This window comes from Tyto alba, unplaced genomic scaffold, assembly GCF_018691265.1.
Source record: "Tyto alba isolate M040663 unplaced genomic scaffold, T.alba_DEE_v4.0 Super-Scaffold_48, whole genome shotgun sequence".
Classification (NCBI taxonomy): Eukaryota; Metazoa; Chordata; class Aves; order Strigiformes; family Tytonidae; genus Tyto; species Tyto alba.
The window spans coordinates 13,797,090-13,817,951 of NW_024881324.1; positions in this window are offsets into that span (position 1 = coordinate 13,797,090).

The following is a 20,862-nucleotide window of genomic DNA, read 5'->3' on the forward strand; positions in this document are numbered from 1 at the left end:
TCATTTGAATTTTCCTATGAATTTTTAACTACATGATAACTACTTAACATTTTTAAAGCACTTTAAAATATATGGATTAAAAAATAAATAGAGAAGTATTTCTAATTTCTAAAATGTACAACCACAGTCCTCATATGAAAACCAGCTAAGCTGCATGCACAGTAAATTCTTCAGGGAAGGGGGAGTCTAATGCAAAGGAACTAATCTACAAACACAAGTTGCACCCATTTCACTTGGATTTTCCAAAAGCCAGTTTGATCAAGTATTTTCCAGACACGATATCATGTGATCTATTTCTCTTAGCTGAAATATGTTTATTTGATAAATCAAAGGAATGCAAATGACCATGCATATTACTTTGTCCATAGAGTCAATTTAAAAGTCCTTCTTTGGTTAAATCACTGCAACTTTCTCATGTGGATCAGGTCTCTACAACTCAGAGAGGTTCAGAGTATGAATTATGCACATGGTTGTTTCATATGTACAGATACCTTACTGTTGATCAAAAAAAAATCCTAGTTTGAACACGACTGAAAAGAAACAGAATTTTTTATTTTTTTTCTTTTCAACCAGCTCTAATTATAGATTAGTAACATCCTGCAAGAAGATAGTCTAAACATATTGTCCAGATACATTTCCATTAAATTTTGTCTTTTGATGTAGCAGAATGCTCAACTTTTCCAACTGTGCTTCAGTTTCCATTCTGTTTGGTAGCATGTCATGGCAATGTTTTTAGAGTGTTGCTTACAACAGCACAGGGGTTAGTATAGTAATTCTGAACACTTTAGGTGTGGAAGGGATGTTAGATCCAGAGGACAGGCCTGTAGTGTAGCAGTGTAAACATAGGTAGTTATGAAAAATCTGCAATCAGAAGAGAATGTTTTGCCATCAAGGCAGAATAAGGCCTTGGTATAAAGCTTATTAAAAATCTGGTTGGTTAAACCAGTGCTAAAGAATGAAGATATTCCTCAATCGATGTAAGGTGATACAGAGCTACCAGGTATGAGGTAAAAATGTGTACACAACTACAAATGTGTGAAAGTTGTGAATAGTGTACTAAGATGTAACCCTATTACTCATTAAATATAAAGTAGCTCTAAGCTTATGTTTTATTGATGAGAGAGTGGACCTGGCCCTCTTGGAGAATTTTGTGGGGAGCAGAGAGCCTGTATGAGCAGTTTTTGCTTTGCTGAGAAAAGGAGGGCTCCAGCTGAAATGTTCACTGTTGCTATGCCCGGGCATTGTCTCTATTCTGTTCAGGGACAGCAGTTCTCCAGCTCATGTTTTATAATATTCTGAATTACTCTGTGAGGCTGGACTGGCACGCAACTCGCCCACAATGCCAGAGGGCACAAGACCACCGCAGAGCAGACACGCACCTTCTGCAGTGTACTTCATGCAAGGCTTGGGATGCTCTTTTTGGTAATGTCCTCAGCATTACACAGAGTGAGAGGAGACCTGGGCCTGTGGTACCTGCCTCAGCTGAAGCATCAAGTGCTCAGAAGCAAATAAAAGATGGCAAAGTGAAACCCCAAGTGCTCAATCTGTGGGTCAAATGTGTTTCTTCTCTTGGAGTGGCTCTCTTCCAAACAGCCTTGCAAAAGTCTGTTGGGGGGTGGGAGAGTTGCATGCATTTTTTCCTTCCACAGAGCCCTTTTGAGGAATTTTTAAGCCAGAGGATTTGTGTCACAGCAGAGCCCCTCACAGAAGAAAATTTATTTTTCAACAAAGCCAAATACCGTAAAACTTACCTTAGCTACTTCCTCTTCTTTCACCTTGGTGACTGTGAGATAACGTTCCTATCATCTTGCAGCTGCTTCTCTGTTGGGGGGATAATAAAAAACAAAACAAAAGAGGCAAACAAAACTATCTGAAGAAACAAGGATTCGTCCTGAAATCTCTCTTGCTTCAGGGATTTGCCTTAATTTTTGTTTGCAGTTGGTTGTCACTGGGCTGCTGGCACTCCTTTGCGGATCCTGTCTGTTGGAAAGAGCATGTGTCTACAGAGAACCTTGGTTCTGGTGATGGGGACAAACCTGGAGGACAGGCAGGTTCTCCCCTCCTTTGTTTCACTGTAGCTGGTGGGGAAGTGGCCATTTCCTTCATCTGGTCCTGCTGAAAAGGAGTAAGAGGGTGTGTTTGTAGCCGTGGTGATGGGCAGTTAACGCACATCTGCCTGTATGGGGACGCTCTGCGGATTTATGTAGTTTTATATAAACAATTCTCGTGGCATGCTGAGGGCATAAACACCCAGGCAAAAGCTATCAGCGAAGCCCAGCCCCGGTGTTGCTGCACAATCACTGTCACGTTAACTGGAAAGGAACCTCTCAACGTGCAGGGCTTCCCCTCCCTCAGCCTGCTGGGGCCGTGGTGGCAGCCACCTCTGCCTTGTGCCGGGCCTTCGCCAGCGTCCTGGCTGCCAGGGAAGGGCACGCAGGGTCTGAACTACCCCCGGGCTTGGTGCCCGGGGGAGGACCTCGTGCCTAGCCTGGCAAGGTTTGCATGGAAAGGGTCTCCTCTGCAGCTGCTGCCAGCAAAACAACCTGTAAATCAACTGGGGATCAAACATCCCTTGCAGTCCTTTGCTTCACACACGCTACAGTAACTGGGTTTTCCTTTCATTATTTGGACATGGTGTTTGTTTTTTTTTTCCTGCCTTCCCTGCGTTTCCAGTTTCTCAAGCTGAATGTCAGGGTGCTGCGAGGGCCGGTGGCAGCGGCTCTGCCCATGGGGCTGTCGGGGCAGAGCCTGCCAGCCGGGGCCTGTCCCAGCTCCCCGTCAGGAGCAGGGCACTGGGGGCACTGGGGCAGCCCCAGGCATCGGGCACCTCCCTGGGGGTGGGAATGGGCCAAACACGGGCCGGGACATGGGCTCGCTGTGGGGGTGCTGGGGCTGATGTGGGGTCCTGGGCTGTGGGCAGGTACGAGGAGCCCAGGGGCAGGCAAGGACAGCCAGGCCTGTGGGTGCCCTTGGGATCCAGGTGCTGGGCGCTCAGGATTTTTGTCCTGTGTGTTTTGGAAGTACGTTTATTTTTGCCACAGTTAAACAGGTACCCCAGTAGTCTGGGGACAGGAAACATGGTGCGTAATTCAGTTCTTGCTGCATTATCGTAAGCAAAAAAGACCTCAAACAAGCAAACACCAGTCTTTCATCATTTTTTTAAAAAATGTAGCTGAAATAAAATTCCCTCTTAGTTTTCTAAATGAGACCTCTCCCCTGTGAACTCATTGTAGCTGGTAAAATCCCCCATGCCTGGGTCTGCAGAACCCTGCAAAAAATATCTTGGAGGATGCAAGGTGTCGCCATCCATCTCATTTCTTCAGAAACCTAACAGTGAATGTATAATTTTAAGCATTGTTTATTAGTTGACCTACTGATGACTAACAGAAATGAGCAGCACAAGGATTTTACCTCTAAACCCCTCTCTGCAATGCAAAGCCACTTCCTATCTAGACTGTGTTGTTAAAACGCTGGTTTTAATTTTCTCTGCAACTTTGTCTTCTCCCTTTGGCACGCTGCCTGCGGCTTGTGCGTACCAGTCATTGCTATTAGCTGCATGAGCAGAATAGAGTTGAAGTATGCTGGTATCTAGTGAAGGAGCAGGAGGTATATGTGTCTTGGGAAGAATAGTGATGGCAAAATCATTTGGTTTTTATTTTTGAAGTCATGAAATATGCTGGCATTAAAATGTTGCCAAATCTTAAGAGAGTTGGGGCAGAGAAAGGGTATCACAATATGTTATATCTTGTCCACCAGTCTTTTTGTTGTTTTTTGTTATAGCAGTTACTTATAAAAAGGTCAGCCTTGGGTTTCAAGGCCATTCATTATAGCAGCAATAATCTGTAGCTTAGCATCAAACTCTTTAAAAAATAGTGTGAACAATTTCTAATTGCTTCTATAATAATGTCCATTCCTGCTCCAGTCAGCTGTCTCTGAACTCCCTTCCCCACACACACACAAATTATTCAGGGTGTTTTACCAGTCAGCTTTCATCAATGCAATCGCTTTCTTATGGAAATATTCACACCCTGAAGGGCAGTTCCCAAGTTTTACAGCACACAGAGTGTTCCCATTTTCAGTGTTGACAGGTAATTTCTTATTGCTGTGAAAACCATTCTGATTATAATTAACATTTTTAGTAAAACATACATTGGGGGACCTATGTAAGGGAAAAATACCAAGGTAATATTATACATAATACAGTATAGTCCACAGACTATTATCCACTGCTGTTGTTTCATTTGGGCACTAATGATATGGCCAGGAGCAGCCTGAGGAGGATCAAGAAGGACTACAGAACCCTGTGAGCAGTGGTAAGAGACTCTGGAGCGCAGGTAGTTTTTTCATCAATCCTCCCAGTCAAATGGAAAGGTTTGCAAGGACCAGCTGAACCTGATAAATCAACAATTGGTTACAGGACCTGTGTCACAGCCAGGAGGTTGGCTACTTAGACCGTGGGACTTGCTTTGAGAAACATGGTCTACTGAGGGCTGATGGGGTCCATCTGTCAGAGAAGGGGAAGAGCATCTTCTGTCATAGGCTTGCCAAGCTGTAGCCGTTGAAGAAGGTTCTAAAGTTGCCAGGGGAGGGGAGCCTCAAATCCATCCCGCTCCTACCAGCTTGATGCCAGTGCCAGCAATAGATGTCCAGAGCCTGGAGAGGGCTCACAAGTCAGCAGGAGAGCACCTGAACAGCACCGCAAAGGAATTCCAGCCAGTAAGTCAGCTTCATGGGGGGCCCAACTTAAATGCCTCTATGCAAATGAAGGTAGCGTGGGGAATAGACAAAAGGAGTTAAGAGATGTGCACACGCCTGCAGGGCTGTGATCTTATTGGCATCACAGAGATGCAATGGGATGACTCTGATGACTGGAGTGTTGGAATGGAAGAATACTGGTTCTTTAGGAAGGACAGACAGGGGAGACAAGGTAGGGTTGTCGCCCTCTATGTCAGTGACCAGCTGGAGTGCATGGAACTCTGCCTGGGGGTGGATGAGGAACAGACTGAGAGTTTATGGGTTGGGATTAAAGGGAGGGCAGGGGCAAGAGAAGTTACAGTGGGGGTCTGCTACAGGCCACCCAACTGGGAAGACCAAATGCCTGAGGCCCTCTGTAGACAGATAGGAGCAGCCTCACATTCACAAGCTCTGGTCCTCATGGGGGATTTCAACTACTCTGATGTCTGTTGGAGGGACAACACAGCAAGGCATAAGCAATCCAGGAGATTGCTGGAATGCATTGATGATAACTTCCTTCTCCAAATGATAAAGGAACCTACAAGGAGAGGTGCTATGCTCCTGGACAAGCTCAAACATAGAAAGGAATCCTACACAGGGTGGCAGCAAGGACAGACAGCCTGGGAGGTATACAGAGAAAATGTCTGAGTAGACAGGGATCAGACTAGGAAGGCCAAAGCCCTGATAGAATTAAAGCTGACCAGGGATGTCAAGGGCAACAAGAAAAGCTTCTGTAAGTATGTCGGTGATAAAAGGAAGATTAGGGAAAATGTGGTCCCTTTCTAGAAGGAAATGGGAGACTTAGTTACCCAGGATATGGAGAAGGCTGAGGTACTCAATGGCTTTCTTGCCTCAGTCTTCACCAGCAAGGGCTCCAGACACACCATCCAAGATGCAGAAGGCAAAGGCAGGGACTGGGAGAATGAAGAACCATTCACAGTAAGAGAAGACCAGGTCAGAGACCATCTAAGGAACCTGAAGGTGCACAAGTCCATGGAACATGCTGAGATGCATCCTGAGGGAACTGACAGATGAAGTGGCTAAGCCACTATCCATCATATTTGAGAAGTCCTGGCAGTCCGGAGAAGTTCCCACTGACTGGAAAAGGGGAAACATAACCCCCATTTTTAAGAAGAAAAAATAAAAGAAGACCTGAGAAACTGAAGGCCAGTCAGTCTCACTTCTGTGCCCAGCAAGGTCATGGAGCGGATCCTCCTGGTAACTATGCTAGGGCACATGGGAGATAAGGAGATGATTGGTGAAAGCCAAGATGGCTTCACTAAGGGCAAATCGTGCCTGACAAATTTGGTGACCTACAATGGGGTTACAGCATTGCTGGATAAGGGAAGAGCAATTGACATCATCCACCTGGACTTGTGCAAATCATTTGACACTGTCCCACACAACATCCTTGTCTCTAATTTGGAGACACATGGATTTGATGGATAGACCACTCAGTGGATAAGGAATTGGTTAGATGGTTACACTCAAAGAGTTGCAGTCAACGTCTCGATGTCCAAGTGGAGAGGGGTGATAAGTGGCATTCCTCAGGGGTTGGTATTGGGACTGGTGCTGTTTAGCATCTTTGTTGGTGACATGGACAGTGGGATTGAGCACACCCTCAGCAAGTTCACTGACAACACCAAGCTGTGTACTGTGGTTGAGACACTGGAGGGAAGGGAATTCATCCCGAGGGACCTTGACAGGCTGGAGAGGTGGGACCATGCAAACCTCATGAAATTCAATAAGGCCAAGTGCAAGGTCCTGTACATGGGTCAAGGCAATCCCAAGCACAAATACAGGCTGTGGGTGATGAGTGGATTGAGAGCATCACTGCTGGCCTGGTTTGAGCTCAGAAGGCAACTGAGCACCACACAGATGCTCACTCCTCCCTTCCCTCCCAGCAATGAGATGGGACAAATAAACCAGACTTGGGATTCGAGATAGAACTGGGAGAGGCAAATCACTCATTACAATCACAGGCAAAAGGCAGACTCATTAGGGGAAGAAAAAAAGAACATACATTTATTACAGATACTAACAACAACACTTAACAGAGTAGGACAGTGAGAAGCATTGCCACATCTTGAGAACACCTTCCCCCCACCCCTCCCTTCTTCCCGGGCTCAGCTCTGCTCCCGATATCTCTACCTCCTCCCTGCAGCAGCGCAGAGGCAGGGAATGGGGGGTGCAGTCAGTGCTGCCTCTTCTTCCATCTTCAGTGGGGGGAGCTTCTGGAACTTCTTCCCCCCGCTCCAGTGTGGTCCCCTTCTCACAGGAGACAGTCCTCCACAAACTTTCTCCGACGTGAGTCCCTCGCACTGGCTGCAGCATTTCCTTACACTGCTCCGTCATGGGTCACCAACTTTCTCCAACTGGAGTCCCTCCCACAGGCTGCAGCCCTTCCTGAGCTGCTCTGGCGTGGGACACCCCCCATGCTGCAATCCTCCCAGTGCTGAACTACAACAGCAGGGGCTACCTTTTCCCACAAGACCCCGGCCTTCTTTGGGCACATCATCTTGATCATCCAGGCAAAAAAACCCACAGGCCATAAATCAATGTCTGCTCCACTGTAGATCTTCATGTGTGTGTGGGGGGGGCGCCCTGCCGTCTCCCCACAGGATACAGGGGGGTCTCTGCTCCGGCACACCTCCCCCCTCCTTTCTTCCTCCATTCCTCCACTGACCTTGGTGTTCACACAGCTGCAGCAACTCCTCCTCACAAGTCTGACTCCTCCTCACCACGTCCCTTCTTAAATATGTTATTGCAGAGGCGCAGCTGATCGGCTCAGTTTTGGTGCAGAGGTGGAGCTGACTTGGAGCTGAGGGAGCTTCAAGAAGCTTCTCACAGGGGGCACCCTTATAGACCCCTCCCCTGCTACCAAAAAACCCCACCACTCACTCAAACCTGGGACACCTGCAGAGAAGGGCTTGGGGGTCTTGGTGGGTGGAAAACTGACCATGAGCCAGCAATGTGCGCTCACAGCCCAGAAAGCCAACTGTGTCCTGGGCTGCATCAAGAGCAGTGTGGCCAGCAGGGCGAGGGAGGGGATTCTCTCTCTCTTCTCTGCTCTCGTGAGAACACACCTGGAGTCCTGTGTTCAGCTCTGGAGGCCCCAACATAAGGACATGGACCTGCTTGAGCAGGTCCCAAAGAGGCCACAAAGATGATCCTCTCTTATGAGGCCAGGCTGAGGGAGTTGCAGTTGTTCAGCCTGGAGAAGAGAAGGCTCCAGGGAGACCTTAGAGCGGCCTCCCAGTGCTTAAAGGGGGATACAGGAAGGTAGACAGGGACTCTTTATCAGGGAGTGTAGTGATAGAATGAGGGGTAACGGTTTTAAATGGAAAGAGGGTAGATTTAGATTAGATATAAAGAAGAAATTATTTCTTGTGAGGGTGGTGAGACACTGGCCCAGGGTGCCCAGAGCAGCTGTGGCTGCCCCCTCCCTGGAAGGGTTCAAGGCCGGGTTGGACGGGGCTGGGAGCAACCTGGTCTGGTGGAAGGTGTCCCTGCCTGTGACAGGGGGGTTGGAACTAGATGATCCCTAAGGTCCCTTCTGACCCAAACCATTCTGTGATTCTATGATGATAATATATGTGGATTTAATAAATGGAGAATTTGCATTCACCTAAAAGTCCATAGCAGCAGTGAAGATGTAGAAATTACTTGGTTGCATTTACAATTGAATTGTATAGATTCAGACTTTCTTGGGGTTTCCTAATCCCTGTTATCATGGCACTGTTTCTTACAATTTATGTATATAAACCCACCATGGTCTGGTGAGAAAGAGAACAGCCTGAACTTTCATATCACAGAAGGGCAGATGGGACACCAAGAGGTGGCTGAGACAGGATTGTGCAGTGTTTAGTTTTTGTCCCAGCAGGACATCTACCAAGCAGATGCCTTGCACCATAGGATGGCAGTTGCTACAGAGATTTATATTGTCATTCTTCACTTGAAAGACAGCTATTAAGGGACCCTGTTCAGGTAAGGATTTAGAGAAAAGCTTATTCTCTAAAGATGCCTTGTAAAACCTTGCATGGTAGTTAAATTAATTCTCTGCCCCCTGGTGAGACTAACTACATGTCTGAACTGAAGAGCTAGCTAGTTCCAGACAAGCTTTCAGCTGTATGAAGACCTGCTACTGCCAGAAAGGACTGGATTAGACCCAGCCTCCACCTGGCTGGGGAGATGCCTTCAACACCCATCTTCTAGTCCTCAAATTCTGATAAAGAGTTTTCAGAAACTTAGATAGAAATGACAGCTGATATAGTGGCAACAAGAAAAACCAAATGTGAACACTGAATCTTGATTAAACGCATCCCAGCATCAGCTCTGTGTGTGTTTTTTCAAGTGAACTTCAAAAAATAGATGATTCTTCTCTAAAATCTTTTACAGCATGGGTTGGAGCTCTGTGTAAGACCTTGCATGTTCCTCTGGTACAGGTATTTCTGACACAACCTGGCAAAAATCAATACTTAGCCACAGTTGCAGTGTGTGTGTTTATAAGGTCTGTGAGCCACTGAGCCTCCTTTGGCTCCCTTGACACCTCACATGAGGCTCTCAACTCCTTGGAGGCACTGGTCCTCTCTACAAAGCTCTGTGTCATAAGCTTAAAATGCCTCCAGCATTCTGGGGGGCTCCAAGCAGCTTCAGTAATTTCCATTAGTAAGTTAGCTTCATTTAGCATTGTATTTTAGTTTGGACACCATCTGCAAGTAATCATGACCTCTTGTTTAGTTGTATCACCTTGTACTGGGCAGGCTGGTGACAGAAATAATTACATGTACCAGAAGCCAACTTTGTTATATAAAATGAAAAAAAAAGAAAAAAATCCACACCACCACCAGCAAAACAATCATTGTCCATTATTTTCCCTTGTAGCTATTAAAATTAAGTTGAACAGAATCCATGACTTCTGAATGAACATGCGGTCTTTGCAAAACAGAAATTTCCCAAATTTTGCCAAGTTTCCTATTGTCTTATGCAGGCTGGCTTCAGTGGTTGAGTGCAGTGATACCACATGCTGCATTCAGCCACCTCGAAGTGACCTTCGGATAGGAAAGCGAGCAGTGGGGTTATGTGGAAGGGTGGGCAGGAGGCACAGGGATGGCTTGGAAGGAGAGAGAGAGAGAAATAAGGGAAGGATTGTGCTACAAACAGAAGAGAACTCCAGGAATAGAATCTGAAATATGTCATCTTATTATTGAGCTTGTTCAGCCTGGAGAAGAGAAGGCTCTGGGGAGACCTTACAGTGGCCTTCCAGTACTTAAAGGGAATCTACAGAAAAGGTGGGAAGAGACTCTTCGTCAGGGAGTGTAGTGATGGAATGAGAGGTAACAGTTTTAAAGTGAAAGAGGGTGGATTTAGATTAGATGTAAGGAAAAAATTGTTTACTGTGAGGGTGGTGAGGCGCTGGCCCAGGGTGCCCAGAGCAGCTGTGGCTGCCCCCTCCCTGGAAGGGTTCAGGGTCAGGTTGGACGGGGCTGGGAGCAACCTGGGCTGGGGGAAGGTGTCCCTGCCTGTGGCAGGGGGCTGGGCTAGATGGTCTTTAAGGTCCCTTCCAGCCCAAACCATTCTGTAATTCTGTGATCTTTGTCAGAGCAAGGGTGATCTTATGTGCTCTTGCATTGGCAGTGTCTGGGCGCTGAATCACATTGTTCTTCACCTGTCATCCTGCAAGGAACAATATGAACCCTGGTTGGTTTTGTGGAAAGGAGATGCCTGTGTCTGATCAGGAGTCCTTGTATAAAATGAGTGTGCAGAACTTTTTGAAAGCAGACGTTCTGTAGAGACAAAATTTATTGTGCTTGCCCCTTTAAAGCACCACAGAGCTAATGTAAAGTTTTTAGCAATCTAGTTTCTGTTCCAATTAGCTCCTCATGCATCTTACACTGCACGCTTCATTTCCATATTTGTAGGGCTAAAAATGAACATAGCTGCAGGTGAGGGCCATAAGGGCACTAATGGACTTTGATTACTCTGACCACCCTCACCTGGGACCCCATCCACACCATCTCACCAGGGGCTCTACTTCAGCTCAGCCTGGGGCCTTTAGTCCTTCCCTAAGATGAGCTATAAGAGTGGTTGCCCTGAATCTTGCTCCTGACTTGTTGTGGGGGTTTTCTGGGCTGTCTTCTGACATGATGTGTGTGTTGCCTGATGCTCTCTGGATGACCGATGAGGAGCTGTTGTTGTCATCACTCTGCTCTGCTTACAGTGAGTTCACATTTCACTTATTGTGATAACCCTCATCTTTATAAGTGTTTCCTGATATGAGCATGAACTTTCTTGTTACAGGGGAGCACTTCTGAGAGATATCTAAAAAGACTGTGTGCTTGGAAATATGCTCTTTGTGCCACACAAGAGTTAATAGTACAGTTAGCTTGTTCTAGAGCTGCTTGATGGCTCGGCTGCTAGAATATACTGATATGATGTTGATATTTGTGATGAATTAGTGATGCTCTGGGTTTTAGAATAAAATTATAAAATCTGTTCATGTGTGACTTCCAGAAATAATCAACTTACAGGCTTTGATGTTTGGGAATTTAGCTTGTATTTCTCTTTGGTTCCAGCCTGCATTGGTAGAAGCTTTATCAATGGGCAGTTCACTTGAAATGGCTTATTGACTTCTTCTCTCTGTAGAGTGAGTAAATATCTAATCCAGCAAATAAGGTGGATTAAATTTGTGTCATCACAAATTCAAACCTGTATTGGCCATACCAAGTGGTAAATATGATTACTGCAGGAGAAAGAGTAGAAGTGTCCCCTGGCAGGTGGTCCATAAAGGTCAGGGTTTTGATAAGTGGGACATCACTATGGAGTCTGCAGAATCACTGCTGATGCTGGTCATGTTGTATGTGCAAGCAATATACTTTTCAGAAAGAACAGTTTTGATCTCCTTTCTGCTTAATCGCTACTGAAGTGCAAATGGAGAAATAACATAATAGCCTGGTATTTGGTTGTGAGCAGGTTAAGGGGGCTGGGAGACCCACTCCTTGAGTTGAGGATACAATAGGGACACTTAACCGATCTGTACTGAAATGTGCAGAACTGCAGTTTCTGGGCTGTAAGACTTTGTGATTAAATTTGTCTCCTTTGTGCTTAACAACCTGAGAAATGCTGAAGGTGGCAAGCCAGCTGTGGAGGATGGGTGATTAGATACATGACTGAAGGGAGAAAAAGCTGCCTGCTAATGGGTATAAGCAGATGTTAAAGAAACAAGAGCAAGTATGCCAGTCAAGGGATATAGTAACAGGTACTATAGCAATATATAATGCACTTACTGGTCTTTGGCTTGAGATGTCTGAGGCATTTACATGGAAAACAGACATTATTTTCCATAAAGCTCAGTGCCAGACAGGATTTTTATGAAGCAAGCAACAGGGCAGAGAAATATATAGCTCGGTGAGTCAGAAGAGGGTTGCAGAGCAGTTACGTGGCCATGATAAATAGAAAAGATGAAAATATCACTTTAGGTGGCTCTAAGATTGCAGATCCAGATTCAGGATTTTAGCCTCATCAGGAAGTATCGGGCACTGTACTACCTCCTAGATGAATAGATTTTTCACCGGTAGAGTGCTTCAGGCTAATGAGTGAAGCAGGATGCAATTGGAATTTAATGTGCAAGTTTATTAGGCATCTAAATGGTGACTCATTAATAGCTGCAAAGGAAGATGGATATCTTTCGTATTTTATGTGCAGTTAGATGTTCTCACTCAGGAACCTCCCTTAACACATTTAATTAGCCTGAGGAGGGAAAATATGCTCCCTGTGCATGGAAGTTATCATTCCGGTTGGTGAAGCAGCCTCCAACATAACACACATCAAATGGGACTCCGGGCTGCTGGGCTAAAAATAGCTGCCTATTGCTTAAGACTGCAGCAGAGGCTACAGTTACAGCCTAGGAACATAGGCACTGATGGCACTTATGAATGCTGAGTCCTTGGTTAAAGGAGGTGTGTGTGGCACACATTTGAAAGAAGTGTTACTTCGAGCAATTGAAACCTGTAGTGAGCTTTCTAGAGCGTAGGAATAATTTCCCTAGGTGGGAAAAGCCAACTTCCCACCTGACTGTTGCCACGCTTCAAACAGTAGCAAAATTGAATTTCTGCTTAGGTCAGGACTCAAGATGTCTCTGCACACTCCTGCATGGTATTTAAATAACCAAGCTATTCCCAAATAATGCCATCTCCAAATTAGTGTCAGCACTAGGCTTGTAGCAGGATCTGCTACAAGTGTAGATGCACCACCTTTCATATACCACCTTGCAGGTTTAGGATAAGGCTTTTTTATCTCTCTTTTAGATCCAGTGCAAAAATTTATGCTTATTGAATGGCAAGGGACTGGGAGAAGGCATGTGACATGCAATGAATAACAGATTCCTTAGGACCTTTTCCTTTGACTATGATCTATTTCCTCAGTTTATGTAGTAAATATTAAGCTTTTTCTGGGAGCGTTTTGGACCAGGATTCAAAGTCCTTATTCCATTTAATCTGTGGATCTGAGGAGTGTTTTGTGATCCATTGAAATTATTATCAATAACCTTTCCCATACCCTGGGTAGATGTGGTATGGAATTCCCTGTTCAGAAACCAATTCAGGACACTCAAATGCAGGACTAATGTTAAACGTTGAAAGTAAGGAAATTGCCATGCTTGTTTTCATTTTACCGTCTTAGTGCCAGTGCTGCTTAATTTTAGACATGACACTGGAATCTGATTTAGGATAAACATTTTAGTCAGCTGAACTAAACATAAATAGGTATGAATGTAGGAGTGTCAACTTTTTTTTTAGGAGGCAAAATTTGTAGGGAGTTGTGTTTTAAGAGCAACTGATATGAATAGGGAGGGAAAAAAAAGGTGAAGATTTTAGGTACAGAATTCCTTCGTAAGTTTTACTATGTTCCTAAAAATTTTACCAACTATATCAGTTTAAAACAAAACAACCCACAAATATTGATTCAGTCTGCAGGCTTGGTTTTCCATGTGTTCCTATATCATATTTTTAAAACAATTTTCACCCTGAACAGTTTCATTATTATATAACTTATTCTAATTTTTATTTTTCCCCCCCCCCTTGATATTTATATCCCAGGGTTTTTTTCTCCCCGCTCCTCAATTGGCCCCTAAGAAAGCTGCAACAAAAGGGAGGAGAGAAGGGGAAAACTATACTAATTACACAGGTGGATTTTATGCCAATAAAAGCTGGTGTTCTGACCTCCTGCCTTTCCAGGTGCTTCTGTACCCCTTGCAGAATTTCACTTACAGCTTGTTGAAACGCGATTATAGAGCTTAAACTGAGTTTAATTTCTAACTTTCTGTACCTCTGTGTACCTCAACACATAGTTACCAAACTGTGTTAACATTCTTTTTGAAATCCATATTGATGATTAGTATTGTAGGAAAGATTCTTCTAAAGCCTAGTGTGTGGAAGACTGCAGGTTATCTTCTTCATAGCCTGGCATAGTAAAATTGTTGCTAAAATACAGATTTTAAAAAGGAAAAGCCTGGTACGTGAGGCTACAAATCAGTTACATTGGAACAAACCATTTAGTGCATTATACTCACTAGTAAATTTTTTATGATTTGGAATGAAAAGCTGCTTTCTACAAGTTTCTAAGTGTATTTTTACGAGGTTTAGGAATGATATCTGATGCCCAGCCTCATGTGCTAGTGTGTTTATACATGTTAATTTCTTCTGTAGTTCATCTTCTCCCTGCTCTGTAGATGAAACCTCTTTCTGAACTTGCTAAAGTTAACAGCAAACTTCCAAGCCTTCCCAGCTCCAGTCAGGGCTGTTGCTTTTGATATGTTTTACAGGGAAGGAGGAAGAAGCATTCCTTTTCTTTCAGGAGAAAAGTTTAATCCTTTTTTTAGAACAAGAGAAACTAACAGGGAGCAGTTAAACAACCAGATCAAGTTTGTGCACAGGGAATGTGTGTGGAGTACACAGCTGCTGAGCCTCCTCTGCTAACACTAGGATAATCTGCTTGTTGTAGAAGCTGGGGAGACTTCTGATGCCACTCTTTAGCAGTGATTCAGCAAATGATCAGCCTAAAATTTTAAATAATTATGGAACAGGTTGGGGTGCAACTAAACAAAATGGAAATTAACTGATTGGTAATCACCCAAGTGTTCTGGAAGAGCTCAAGGGTGGACTGAAGAATGATCTGCTGAATTTGAGAGATGGATAGTAAATTAGCAGATAAAATTCAGTGCAGGTAAAGGTAACTCCTGGGTAAAAGTAATCCTGGTCTCACATAGTATTCTGATCTGTGTCTTTATTGTTGTCACTTAGGAGTGAGACTATGGGTTTATAATAGATCCATGAAACCAGCAGTTTGGTACTCAGTAGCAATGGAAAAAAGATGAAATATTATTAATTTGTCGGAATAGTAGAGAAAAAAAGCCACTGCATGACTCCAGTGTTCACCCCCACCATCTATGCAGTTCTGGCCCTCTCATTTCAGTGTGTATTACAGCAGAAGAAAGTCTAAAGAAAGGCAATGCGTGCGGGCAAAGGTACAAGATGATCTGTTAAAGGAACAGTTAAGTAGGCTGAACATTACATTACCTTTTTCCAGGGATGGATGGATGATGTGATGGAGATCTACAAAATCATGAGTGACACGGTGGGTTAAATAGTGATTGATTGGTTGTTATTTCTTCTGGCATGGGAACAGGAGCTATCAAATGACACTGGTAGGAGGGAGGCTCAATGCAAACGGGAGGTGGTGGTTTATGTGGAGTGATTGAGGCCTGTTGTACTGCCTGCCAAAGGGTGGTTTGGAAAGGAACCTGGAAAAGTGTTTGTAATAGAGCTACCTTGATGTTTACTATCTAAACGAACCACAGCGGTCTTGGAGTCCCCTGTGGCTGGGGAGAGTTGGAGGTGGGGACAGTATTAGAGTGAAAGTGTCTCCCAAGTGGTACTTACTCTTCCTTGTTTACAGGCACTGTTGGAGGCAGAAAACTGAAGTAGGTGGACCAAGGTCTGCTCAGATATGACTCTTCCTTCATTATGATTTCACATAGGAGTGTAACTTTATTTTTTACTTTTGAAGACAAAAATCTAAATTGTTCTTTAATTCAAAGTGTATCTGTCCTAGACATGATGCAAGGTTGTTACACGCTGCCATGAAAATTCAGTATTGAGTCCTTTGATCTGACGAATGTTCAGAAAAGCTTTGACACTGCATGCGTGCAAGCCTTCACAGAGTACAGCTGCAATGCTAAAGAAAAACATTGGGTAAAATTTTCTGCTCTATTGTCCAGTGAGGAAGGTAAGCAGCCCGACAGCTGACCCTGCAGCATCAAACCGTGAGTTTCTTCTGTCCTGCATATTCCCCAGTCCATTGGGAATGCTTCTAAGAAGATAAGATGCTGTCTTGTTCTGTGTACAACCTTCTTAAAATGTTTGTTCCTTTCCATCCTTCTGCTTTTGTGCTTTGAGGGAATTTGCCACGAGCTGTTTCCATGGTTACGAGGATATGGCTGCTCTTGGAGTGAGAAATCTGCAGAGAGAAAATACACAAACCAGCGCATCCGGGACAGGGGAAATGTGCTTTTCTATCCGTAATGGCCATTCCACCCTAGGAAAAGCCAATATGAAATTGGAAAAATAGATGTTATTCTTAACACTCCTTGTCTTACTGTGAAATACAGCACTCTCCTTTACCATTAGGCCTTTTCAGATTGCTGAAAGCACTCTCATTTCTGTGGTCTCTTGAGTATTAAAGGGAAGGAAACAGACTCTTTTGCAAAATATGCTACTAAACTAAGTTGTGCAATTTTCTTCTGTAAGACACAAGCATTTTCTCTCATTCTTAATTGTACACTTCCATTTTGTTCTTTCCTCCAAATAAAATGGAGAAGTCCAGAGTTTTGGGAGAGACACAGTGGTTCTCTCCTTGCGTTTACACTCCTTGGTAGCATTGGCAGGTACTTGTGGCTCTGACCAGCTCTGTGCAGCACTTGGTTTGTTGAACCCAGAAATAGTGTGGGACACCTGCAAGAGCACACGGCATGTTGTTACTATGCACAAAAATCTTCTTATGAAGAAGCTGTACTGTCACATTCAGGTTGCTGGAAACCTGAAGCAAGCCTTGGTCCCATGACTGCCACTGAAGAACTCATTGCCTCTGCTACAGAATTTGAGGAAGCCTTCAATACAAACACAGAGGGTAAGTTAGCAGCCCTTTCTGAAAAGGCCAGCACAGAGCTTATGCATGCATCTGTAGCCTGGAGTGAGGAGCTAGGGAATAACTAAGTCACTTTTAACAGAAAGTTTTTAATCTAGAGTAGTTATTGCCAATCAGATAAGTCTGGTTAATGCTCTCTTGAAATTCCTGACTGTAGTGAAAAGGGGGGAAAAAAAGGCAGTAAAGGAAGAAAAATCCTACGTTAGAAATTAAACTTGGTGGCTTCTCTTGTTCTCCTCCTCCATGGTGTTTAATTGTAGTTCTTTACCACTTTAACACAGAATTGTTTATTAGAGCAAGCATCAACAAAATTTCCAAGGTGAGTGCATCTGCATCTCATGGATGCTGATAAAAACACTCAGGGGAACTAACTGATGTTCCAGGCAAGACCAGCAAAGGATTTATTCTAATTTGTTTTATTTTCATTAATTATTATAAATCCTTTATTTAACTACAGTTGAAAAAGAGCCTTTTGGCTAAATACACCCAAAAAAATTGCTCCATTTTTTAAATGTGTTTTTTCTTATAAAGCCCAAGTTGCAGATGTCTTTCTGTTTGCAAATTCTACAGTACAGCTCTGCAGTACTCAAATAAAATAAAATGAGCTTTTGATGGAAGAAGCGGCTAACCATTTAGGGGATCTTACCAAGCAGTACAACGTTGCAAATGGCAATAAATATTCAAATCCCAATGCAAGTCATTTCCAGGCTTCCATATTCCAATAAAATTATTAAAGTTAATGCCTTGCTATTTATAGTGGGTGACAGCTTAACACCATAGGATATTCATATTTAATAGAGTGCTCTTGTAATGCTGCCAGTGCTGAAGAGTTAAGGACCTACTTGCTGTGATGGATGGGTTTCAGCTGAGCACATGGTTGGGCCCAGCATGCTGCTGATGCTTGGCCACCACAACAGTCACTTGCCAGCCATCAGGCTCTTCTGATGAGGCAGTGGCCCCTTGATGGGGAGAGTTTTGAACAGATATTTGGTGGTGGTATTAATCATCTGATAGATACATCAATGGTGGTTGCTTCTTACGCTGTTGGCAGCCACAGGGCACAGCTCTAGTCAAACCAGGTCTGGAGAGAATTGGGGCTGCTCTGAGATATGCAGTAGTAATTGTATGTGTGCCTCTCAACTAGCATCTTTCTGGCTCACTGGGGTTTTATCCCTTTTACTTCATGAAAATAACTGCACACAGATTTTCCTTCATATTTGAGACATGCAGCAGTTCTGGAAAAAAGTGGGGCTGTGCTAATTCCACAAAAATAAAGGTGGACCGCTAGGAATCAGTGATGGGGGGGAAAAAAGTGGGTCAGCTAGTGACCCAAAAAACACTTCTGCAAAGGACAATTTAAGTCCAGGCAGTATTTGTGGTTGGTTCTTCTTCACTGTCCTACTCTATTGTGTGAGGACCCTCTGCCAGCTGCATGTTAAATGATGACTAACATCTGCCACATAAACATTAAATATTGCACGTAAATGATACAGAACCTTCTGCCAAACTTAATGCTAATTAGGACCTGTAATGATTGTTATTCCCCTCTCAATGTGAGCAGTGTAGAATTTTCACTAATACCTAAGTGACTGAGGAGCTTGCATCTGCTTTTCCAAAAGCAGCTTAAAGACAGAGAAGCGTTTCATTGGACCGAAATGGCATGCAAACAGTAGTAGCAGTGGCTACTTTTGTAAACTGAGACACAGGCCTGGATGCTCTGGGGCTGTCAACTGGCTTAAGTGTGTTATTCTGATATAGTGAGATTGGCTATCAATGGGGTAATACGATGGGTTTCTTTCAGCTAATTCCTTTCTTCTTGCTTGCTCCCTTCAAAGCACAGATGACTATTCTGGAGAAGTACTGCACTCAAACTGAGTCACTCTTCCAGAATCAAATCTCTCTCCTTTCAAGAGTGTCCATACAAATGAAGCTGCAGTACTTGAGTTTCTCACTCATAAGATGCACTCCAAGTTCCCTGTGGTACAGGACTGTGTTGTCAGAAGGCCTTCTGGTTGTCTAAAGGCAAAACTGCAGAACATATAAAGGATATCTTTTTTTTTTTCTTCTTCATTCCTTCTGACCTCCAGTCCTCTGTGCCACTACCTCCTGAATATGAGGGTTCTTATAATTAATTTGAAAGATGGTCACTGAAGCACTAGAAGATCAAGATTGAAATGGCTGTCTTCAACTGTATGGTGAACCCGTTGCATGAAAATCAAGTCTGTCAAGCTGTCAGCTGTTCTGCACTGGAGATTATGTAGAAAGAGAAGAAAGCTCCCTATTTTCATTTTACAGGAAACATTTATTTTTTTTTAAGATCCATCCAATATGGAGTATAAGGAAATCCATGGAAAATTGGTACCAGAGCCTGTACAGTTGTAACTCGGAATGTAACACTGCATTAGAAGACATGAACCCTGCTTTCTACAAACAAGAAGGAACTGTGTCTTTTCCAGCTGGCCTAGTATAAAAGATCTGATTTTCTTCTGGCACAGCAAAAAGTTAATTCTGAAAAATACTTTACATGTCCTTTCTACAGAAATCTTTTCAAACATTCAAATTTTTACGTATGCGTGCAAGCTGAAAATTGTTCCAATCAAGAACCAAAGCCCAATAAAACCACAATTTCCTTTTTTCTTATTGAAACACTTAAAATTGCAGTTCCAAAAGCAAATATGAAAAAAGGTCTAGGTGTATAGAATAATCTATAAAACTTAAAAATAAAGAGCTGATAGAAGGAGAACATGAACACATGACTGCTCTTGTTCCATTAGTGTGCCCACCTTTCTCTTCTGAAGCTTGGCTGCAAATCTTGTTCCAGTTGCAACAGATCAAGTTCTGTGCGGTTTTCAGTGTAAGGGCACTTGGATCAAAGCTAAAGTCTTGATCAAGCTCTTAGTGAAGTAAGCGAAAAGATACCCATTAATGTGAGAAGAGGTTTAGATGTGACTCTCGGCCCAGGATAAAAGATTTTAATGGAGCCTTTTGTAGTAGCTAGGTTTGCTCTGACTTCTTTGTCTATAGAACGGTTTTGTTTTCTAGTGTGTGCAGTTTGCGTGCTATCAGTTGTGCCCCTCTAAGGGGAGATGGGGGAGAGTTATTTTAAAAATAACTAAAAATATATAGGGGTTGGGAATTCTGTGTCCACAAGCCCATAAAAGGCACAGTCTTTAGGGGAAAAAAATTTAGGTGGAGACAGGCCCTTTAAAGGCAGAGGCTCAAGGAGCAACTATTAAATTATGAGAAAACCTGCTTTGTCAAAGCCATTAAGGGTCAGTGATGTCAGAGTTGCAACATCTGGCCAAGGATGCAGCTCAACAGTGACAAAGGTTTGACTTTGCCAGACAGACACTCGCCCCTACTCACCTGCCAGAACGCACCCTGGATTTTCCTTTCCAACACACAGCCTCTGTGTCATGGCTTACGCTGGGGAGAATGTGTGTCTTCTGGAAGATGGGGCATCCCCACAGGGTGAGACTTAGACCACGTAACATGCAGCCAGTGAAAAGAAGATGAGATCTAAGTAATATCTGAGAGGTGAGATTGTGTTTCCTGAGAGAAGCTGGTTTCTGTGGGAAGAGAGAGCCTAGCTCCTGCTGGAGCCGTGCAAGTGGATGGCCTGTTGCCTGACCCACCTGCAAGCTGCTTCCAGGTTTCTATAGCTGCTGCGGATCAGGATCAAGCTGGATCCTCTGCAAATCTCTTCTCCGAGCAGCAGCACCTTGTCCCTGTGCAGGACAGTTTGGTACCTGCTGAGCTCCTGCAGTTCCCATTTAAGGGCTTAGCAGCTATCCTGCAGTGAGGGGGAGCAGAGCATGTGGTCCTCACTTCAGAGTGCTCTGCTGGGGTTGTCTGATGAAATGAACTCCTCGTCATCCCAGGACATGTACTGAGACAGGAATGTACATTTCATAGGCCATGGGCTGC